Genomic DNA, 9771 nt, shown 5'->3' with positions numbered 1-9771 from the left:
ATCATAGGTGCTGCGAAATGCTTGTATTGCTAACTCTCTCAAGGGAAAGCATTTTGGCTGGCTTTGAAAAAGCGCCGGAGATGTAAAACTTGTCTTGCTGGAGGCCTGCCATTGGGCTTCTTCGACATTGCAGCTGACAGTGCAGTCGACTACCGACTGACTGATCTACAAAGAACCTTGCATCATAAATAACTACTCATTATTATTTGTAGATCAGTCAGTCAGTCACAATTTACCCATGATACATTACGGTTTTGATCCTCTCGAATGCGGCCCTAGTCTCATGTCCTGGCAACTGCTTGTCGCGTGACAATGGTCACATTCTCCTGCTGAGATGTTGCATGCATCAACCAATTGATTCAGTTGTAGGACTGACTAGGTATCCCCCGTTCCCTTTCCCAATGGTTGTGTGCCACGTCATCCAGGGGTGTCATCACACCCAAAATTGGAAGGGGCGTAAAGTACGTGATGATGGCTGGGGGGTGGTCCGGAGGGGGGCTATAAAACAGCTTGTTCCTGCAGTCTAGAACCATATTCATTATGCTTAATTCTATGTAAAATTCTGTCAATTTTTTCTGCATATCTAAGCTTACCTCTTGAGTTGTCTGTCTTTTTTAAAAAGAAACTAAATATGCTTCTCTTCATCTCTGCTAAAATCTGGGTAAAAGATTGAAAGGAATGTGAGTATTATTCAGAACATTTAGTAATTGCTTACTTGTCTAAAGTCTACCAACCTTGCCAGCAGGCATGCCAGTTAAGATTGTTAGACAAGCCAGCCACTCAAACTTGATTGATACCTTGAAATGGCTTCTTGGTGATCAAATTCATGTATTCCGGTCTACTTAAGGCTGTTGCTCCCCCATAGACACCAATGTGATAGCTGCTGGGTCTGGTCTACTTAGCTCATTGAATACCATTGAAACAGAAAAAAACGAGGAAGCCAGAGGTCTCACTTCCTATTCCGTCTCTGCTCTACACTCTCCTCTACTGACGGAATCCGTTCACCTCGGAAGGGACCACCTCTGGTCCAGTCAGTGTGCTGATTCCTCAAAATACAGCTAATATGTATTGTTATAAATAATTATGATAAAACATGGGCTTAAAAATGTAGTTTTTATTGAACCTCTTTTAATTGGAATGTTTTTTTAAAATCATCTGAGGGGGCACGTGGCCGTATGCCCCCTATGGGCATGACACCTCTGACATCATCGACTGTGTCATCGACTGATAGATTGCTGTAACATATGATGTGGTTAGCTGATACTTAAAATACCTATCCAGGCATTTTAAGATCTGGCATGCGTCAGCAACGCCTGGGCAGAGGAACATGCCCCTTGGGAGGCCTGCCTAAAGAATAGACAAGAGAAGAGGGTAAGGAGGTCTGGACATTGTTCCAACCATATCCTTATTATCAAATCAAGGTAATAATAGGCTTGACTGAAAAACCTTTTTGGCAATGCAAATATTAACAGTTTTAGGGAAAATTATGATAGTATGCGATACACTGTATATTGCCTATTCATATGGAAAATAGGCAATAGAAAGTACAGTTTCTCATTGAAAGTACAGTTACTGATTTTGACCACGGCCAGTACTGCTGTCTGGAAATAGTAAAGTGGATAAATAAATAAAATGACTGAGAATCCATTATTTCAGCGAGAGGAGGTTTTACAACGGAATAGCAGTGACATCATCATTCCAACATATTGTAAAATCTCCCTCACCATGCCTCAAACAGCTCCTTAAATCGTATCAATCAGACCATTTAGGCTTTTTTCTGCAGACTTCAAACACTTATCGGGCTGACCACCCTCCCAATTACTGCTCAGCCGTGGTGCAGGGCGCTATACACCTCACAGAACACATCGTAGAGTCAGAAATGTATTCAGAAATACACACTCCACTCAAAGCATACAGATTTAGGATCTTAATTTGAGCCACGTTGCTACAGCAGGAAAATAATCCTGCAGCAACAGGACGTTTAAATGATTGTTGAGGTTGATACATTTTTTGTAAGGGAAATCAAGTCTGAAATTTCAAAGTAGAAATGTTAAACTTCAGAAGCCTTTTTAAACCTAAAATAAACAATACGTTTTAGATTTTCTCCATTGCTGGAAAGTTATACTGCAACAGAGTTGCGGTGATGGGTTCTTTACTGACATGTCTTACTTGAATGCTCCACTTGACTGTTCTATTTGACTGTTCCACTTGACTGTTTCATTACAAAAAAGTATCATCAACTGACTGTATTTCATCTAATCACATGACATTGGTGGTTGTTAGTGAAGGATAGTGGCTCATCCAGGTTAAAAGTATGCAAAATGTCTTCAACACATACATATTCTACTTATAGCCAGAGCTATTCAATCAAGCAATGGACTTGACTGATATTACATCAAAATAGGAAACAGATTGATTCTGCATAGTTATACTGTATAGTGAGTATGCAGATGAAAAAGTACACTTCTGATTAAACAAAATCTCTGCTCCACAATTACTTCTCATAATAAAAAATACAATTTTGAATGAACCGAAACCACCTGAAACAGTCTGTTTGGCTGGATAATGAAACAAATCGCCATGGTGACACAGAGACACTGAGGATGGAGGGGGAGGATGTGCCCGTGCGTGAGTGCGTGCGTGTGTGTGTGTAGAGTCTTTATTATCCCCGGAGGGGGCAATTCATTTTCCAGCACCTAGTAAAAACACATTGAACACATGACAATAAATATACACCAAAACAATAAATACAGCAATATGTACATAACTACCAGTACTACTACAGCTTATTGAGAAAGCTGATAGCAGCTGGCATGAAGAAGGGTTTAGACCTGTTCGTTTTAAACGTGGGGAACCTGTATCTGTGTTCTGAGGAAAGCAACAGAAATTCATCAAACAAGGGATGCTGGGTGTCTCTCAGAATGGATGGCTGATTTTCCCTTCCACAGATAACATCCACATTGGCCTCAAAACTCAGTTTGCTGTGAAGGAAAGTGCCAACCCACAGGCACAAACTGGTTGAATCAATGTTGTTTCAACGTAAATTGTCAACGTATTGTGATGTGGAATCAATGTGGAAAATACATTGGAATCAAAAAGTAATCAACCAGTACTGTTTTCATCTCATTTCAACCAACGTTGTAAACATTGAAATTAGGGTAAAACTTCAACTTAAATACATTGTCGTAACCTGACTATGAAGTCGTTACATCAATCTAATTTCAACATAATCATCAGAGCTATGTATATGTTGAAATGGTGTTGAAAAATCCACATAGAAACGTAAATAAAATGTTCATCCTATGGTTAAAATTATGTAGAATTTTAGATTTGATTAGACTTATTTTATTTGACCTTGTTTCAATGTTGATAGTAAAAGGGTATGTTTGAATCAAAGTCATAGTTTTAACGTCATGCCATCATCCTAAAATGAGAAGCCACAGTCCATCAACTGCTGCCTGAACAGTGACTCTTAATGGTACATGAGGAGTAACCCACTTCAGTGAGAGCAAGTCTACCATCCAGATGCGTATCTCTATGTACCCTGCTTGTCTTTGAAAACAACCTCTGTTCATTTCAGCTGAGCTATCATGGAAACACAATTAGATGTTGATCAGCTTCCATGCTCATTTGCTTGGACTACCTAAATAAAATGTAATAGCTGAAAGTAACTCCTCAAACTTTTCTTACACAACCTGTATGTGAAAGTACATTTGGGATTGAGGTTGGGTTTATGCAGGCTGATTTGCCCAAGAAAGGACACCATCATTTCAACATGTAGCTAGGTATACTCTCATTCATCTATGGTTGATTTGACCTTTGGAAGTTAAGAAGTAGTTACCATTAGCCCTATAAATAGGAGGCCAAATTCATTATATTAATATTGGGAAGATATTTGTATTGATCATTGGTCTCCACTGGCTCACCATCTGTCAGAGTCTGCTTTGGTGGCAGTGACCTCCTCCAGAAATCAATAGCCATATCCTTGGTTTTCTTGACATTAAGTTCTAAGTAGGACCAGGCACACCATTCAACAAACTCATCCACCGTGTGTGCGTGCGTCTGCGTGTGCGTGTTTCAGTGTGTGGGATTCATTGTGTGTGTTTCAGTGTGTGTACAGTCTCCACAGTTACTAAGCGAGATTACCAAGGGAAAGGAACGCTTATGCCTTCCAATGCATGTTTCTTAAATTACGCTTCTTGGGTCATTTCCAGGGGGAAAAGCGGGCCTGCGGCATGTCTAATTCTCCTATAATACCTCCAGAAATAGAGAATCTCTTCCAAGGCAGGATCCCAGCTCGCCTTTGTTTGACATTCTGTAAGAAGAATTACTAGAAAACTTTGAAAAGCTTCCACTCTGGGCCATATTCAATCAAACTCAATCAAACTCACTTGCGTTAACATCAAAATGTATTTTGTTTTGTTTCTAGATGCCCAAGCCCCACAAGTTTGATTGAATCCCAGCCTGTAAGCAGGCTCCTCAACTCAATTAAATCCAACTGGTATTGCGGTACTGACACAGTAGCTCAACTACTATCACAGAGGGGTTTTGGGTATTGTAAAACCCTAGCAGGTTTATATTTCAAATAATGATATTTTTTGCTCATTAAGATGAGTTTTGAAATTAAATTCAAATAAATGAACAGTGTCATGAATATTGTCTTAAATCTAAAAGCTGTGGATGGATTATTTAATGAAGAATTATTTTACTCCAGTTATATTCCCTCATACCCCTGATTATTCCAGTAATTTATGTTACCTAAAATGTACAGACAATAACAGATTTATCATAACCTACTGTAAAATATTCATATATTAAAGCAAGTTATTCAATTATAAAATGTCATGCTAAAGTTTATATTGATGCTGGCATTGAAATTAACTGAATTTGTCAATGACTTTCCAATGTCATTGAGCTATTCTCACAGTCATGGGAAAATTCTCTTTAGCTCCATGCTTTTAGAATGGAGAGCCCAACCTGCTAACATAACATGGGTTATACAAGGGATGTGAGGTCCCTTACACATCCTTTAACAAGATAGTGACTATACCCAGAGGGAATTGTTTAACTCTGCTGGAAGGCTGCATGGAAAGACCGTCTCACAGGTGTCATGTCAATCATAGCAGGGATCATGGTCTGACATTCATTTGACATGTGTTTGTATTTTCTCCATTTCCCTCCATTTCGGAAAGGAGCTCTACTCTGTGTCCTGGAGTCAAACTAACACCCTTGGTGCACATAGATAGGCTACACCAGAGACTCATTCTGTGGTTCCTCCTGTGAACTACACTGTATAGTATGAAAGGAAAGTCAGAATTGATTTTTGTCCAATTGCTATGCACTGTTGAAGCACACAATAATAATAGTATTAATAAATAAATACATTGATAAATATTATTTCAGTAATGATAACACAAACACTCAATTTAATTTGGGAAATCCATGTAGCTATAGAGGCATTATTTCAGGGTAACTATAAAGGGAATTATTTATGTAATCACAATGCACAAGGTATCTAATAATAGTCTGTAGCATAGATGTCTAATTTCTAAGTAAATCCAAACATATGAGATCAAAGGTGGTAGCTGAGTACATACAACTTTATGTAATAGCTTGTTACAGTATCATTACAAAGGTTATTCAACTGCAATTACTCAGCTTAACATAGTTGAACTTGGACCAAGAACAAACAACAAGCATTTCATTTTACCCATTGAGTTAGTTGAAGTGCTGGAATGTTTCTTATTGTATATCTCATATGAAATTCATATTCATATTGAAAGGTTGAAGGTCAGTGGCTTCCTTCAGCATCCACTCTCTGAATAAATGTGTATCCTTCTCAGGAGAAAACCCTCAATGGTAGGAGTCATGGTTAATTACTTTTCAATTCCCATACAGTTGTCTCCTCTGTAGAGGCCAACATATGATATACAGTGCCTTCAGAATGTATTCATACCCCTTGACTTATTCCACATTTTATGTTACAGCCTGAATTCAAAATGGATGAAATATTTGTTTTCCCTCACCCATCTACCCACAATAACCCATAAGGACAAAGCAAAACATTTGTTGAAAATGAAATACAGAAATATATAATTTACATAATTATTCAGAACTCTGAGTCAATACAGGTTAAAATCATTGTTGGTAGTGATTACAGCTGTGAATTCTGGGTAAGTCTCTAGGAACTTTGCACACCTAGATTGTACAATATTTGGTTGTCGGCCATTTTCAAGTCTTGCCATAGATTTTCAAACTGATTTAAGTCAAAACTGTAAATAGGAACATTCAATGTTGTCTTGGTAAGCAACTCCAGTGTATATTTGGCCTTGTGTTTTAGGTTATTGTCCTGCTGAAAGGGGAATTTGTCTACCAGTGTATGCTGGAAAGCTGACTGCACCAGGTTTTTCTCTAGGATTTTGCCTGTGTTTAACTTTAGTCTACTTTTTTTATCCTAAAAAACTCCATAGTCCTTGCCGATGACAAGCATACGCATAACATGATGCAGCCACTACCATGCTTGAAAATATTAAGAGTGGTACTCAGTGATGTGTTGTGTTGGATTTGCCCAAACATAAAGCTTTGTATCCAGGACATAAAGTTAATTTTCTTAGCCAAATTTTTTGCAGTTTTACTTTAGGGCCTTCTTGCAAACAGGATGGATGTTTTGGAATGTTTTTATCCTGTACAGGCTTTCTTCTTTTCATTCTGTCAATTAGGGTAGTATTGTGGAGTTACTGCAATGTTGTTGATCCATCCTCAGTTTTCTCCTATCACAGCATTAAACTCTGTAACTGTTTCAATGCCACCAATGGCCTCATGGTGAAATCCCTGAGATGTATCCTTCCTCTCGGGCAACTGAGTTAAGAAGGACACCTGTATCTTTGTAGTGACTGGGTGCATTGATACACCATCTAAAGTGTAATTAATCACTTCACCATACTCAAAGAAATATTCAATGTCTGCTTTTAAAATGTTGACTCATCTACCAATAGGTGGCCTTCTTTGCGAGGCATTGGAAAACCTCCCGGTCTTTGTGGTTGAATCTGCGCTTGAAATTCACTGCTTGACTTAAGAGACCTTACAGATAATTGCATGTGTGGGGTACAGAGATGAGGTGATTCAAAAATAATGTTAAGCACTTTTATTGTACACAGAGTGAGTCCATGCAACTTATTATGTGACTTGTTAAGCAACATTTTACTCCTGAACGTATTTATGTTTGCCATAACAAAGGGGTTGAGTACTTGTTAACTCAAGACATTTCAGCATTTTAATTTTTAATTAAATTGTAAAAAATTCTAAAAACATAATTCCACTTAGACATTATGGGGTTTTGAGTGTAGGCCTGTGACACAAAATTTCGATTTGATCAATATTAAATTCAGGCTGTAACACAATAGAATTTGGATAAAGTCAAGGGGTGTGAATACTTTCTGAAGTCATTGTATAATGCACTCTGCTCTGATTCCCCGTAAGCGTAGAAGGTTGAGGTAATGTATTGCACAGTTGAACTCTTATGAGGCAGGAGAAAAGAAGACACAACACTGGTAACCCAGCCAAAGTAAGGAACACACTATACTGTATGTCTGAAAGTGATACACTAGAGACAATTGAAAACAATTATTTTCAGACAGAACACCATTGGGAATATAAAGTAATATCGAGACCATTTTCAAAAGCAGATGGTTTTGAAACTCTCAACATGCTCTTGCTCTAATCTTCTTGACATATATCATCATGGCTGAAAATGTGTTTTTATTGGAGGTCATGTATGACATTTATATAAAGCAATTATGCTATCATGTACTGTATCAGGAAAAACATGCCATGGATTAAAATTCTTGCTATGCATAGACATAGACATGCTGAAAAAAGCCAACTGACATTTACTCCTGAGGTGCTGACTTGCTGCATCCTCGATAACTACTGTGATTATTATTATTTGACCATGCTGGTCATTTATGAACATTTGAACATCTTGGCCATGTTCTGTTATAATCTCCACCCGGCACAGCCAGAAGAGGACTGGCCACCCCTCATAGCCTGGTTCCTCTCTAGGTTTCTTCCTAGGTTTTGGCCTTTCTACGGAGTTTTTCCTAGCCACCGTGCTTCTACACCTGCATTGCTTGCTGTTTGGGGTTTTAGGCTGGGTTTCTGTACAGCACTTCGAGATATTAGCTGATGTACGAAGGGCTATATAAAATAAACTTGAAACTTGATTTGATAGACATCATGACTTTCTTTCGCTTTCTCTGACAATGTCCCTCTAGCAATTACCTGCCATGAAACAAAATACGGTATTTCAGGCCCAATAAGTGCCATCTGCATGTATTCCTATCTAGAAAGGTTAGCACCTCGGTTAGATGGAAAAAGAAAGAATGCTATAGATGTTCTGCTTTTTCTGACGGTGTTCTTTTAGGCTTTTCTTGCTCACTTAATGTCAGTTTTGACGTTTTACCATCAAAATGCTGCTGCTCTCAGATGTTTTATTCAAATCCTTCCATCTAAGAGATCTCTGAAAAAATGAAGAAACCTTCATTCAAACCCAGGCGGATAAAACACACGGGGCTAATCAGGATGGCCTACTTTTCCTGTCTTCATTTTTCAGCCCTCCTGACAGACTTTTTAATTACATTTTTTTCTAATCCTCTGAATTTACATGAGGAGTGAGGACTAGATCCTACTGTCACTGTGAGTTTTTACATTTAGGTGGATTTTGGAAACAATGTGTATATTTTAAGGAACACACAATGAGATTTATGAATACAACCTGTAAGAAGTTGGATGATTTCATGATCAAGCTGGGAAATGTACAGTACCAGTCAAAAGTTTAGACACACTTACTCATTCAGGGGTTTTTCTTTATTTTTACTATTTTCTATATTGTAGAATAATAGTGAAGATATCAAAAACGATGAAATAGCACATATGGAATCATGTAGCAACCAAAAAAGTGTTAAACAAATCAAAATATATTGTATATTTGAAATTCTTCAAAGTAGCCACCCTTTGCCTTGATGACAGCTTTGCACACTCTTGGAATTCTCTCAACCAGCTTCATGAGGTGGTCACCTGGAATGTATTTCAATTAACAGATATGCCTTGTTATAGGTTCATTTGTGGAATTTATTTCCTTCTTAATTCGTTTGAGCCAATCAGTTGTGTTGTGACAAGGTAGGGGTGGTATACAGAAGATAGCCCTATTTGGTAAAAGACCAAGTCCATATTATGGCACGAACAGCTCAAATAAGCAAAGAGAAACGACAGTCCATCATTGCTTTAAGAAATGAAGGTCAGTCAATACGGAACATTTCAAGAACTTTGAGCGTTTCTTCAAGTGCAGTCGCAAAAACCATCAAGCACTATGATGAAACTGGCTCTCATGAGGACCACCACAGGAAAGGAAGACCCAGAGTTACCTCTGCTGCAGAGGATAAGTTCATTAGAGTTACCAGCCTCAGAAATTTTAGCCCAAATAAATGCTTCACAGAGTTCAAGTAACAGACACATCTCAACATCAACTGTTCAGAGGAGAATACGTGAATCAGGCCTTCTTGGTCCAATTGACGCAAAGAAATCACTACTAAAGGACACCAAAAAGAAGAAGAGATTTGCTTGTGCCAAGAAACACGAGCAATGGATATTAGACTGGTGGAACTCTGTCCTTTGCTCTGATGAGTCCAAATGTGAGATTTTTGGTTCCAACTGCCGTGTCTTTGTGAGACGCAGAGTAGGTGAATGGATGATCTCCGCATGTGTGGTTCCCAC

This window comes from Salvelinus sp. IW2-2015, linkage group LG32, assembly GCF_002910315.2.
Source record: "Salvelinus sp. IW2-2015 linkage group LG32, ASM291031v2, whole genome shotgun sequence".
In the NCBI taxonomy this organism is placed as follows: Eukaryota; Metazoa; Chordata; class Actinopteri; order Salmoniformes; family Salmonidae; genus Salvelinus; species Salvelinus sp. IW2-2015.
This window is presented reverse-complemented; position numbering follows the sequence as displayed.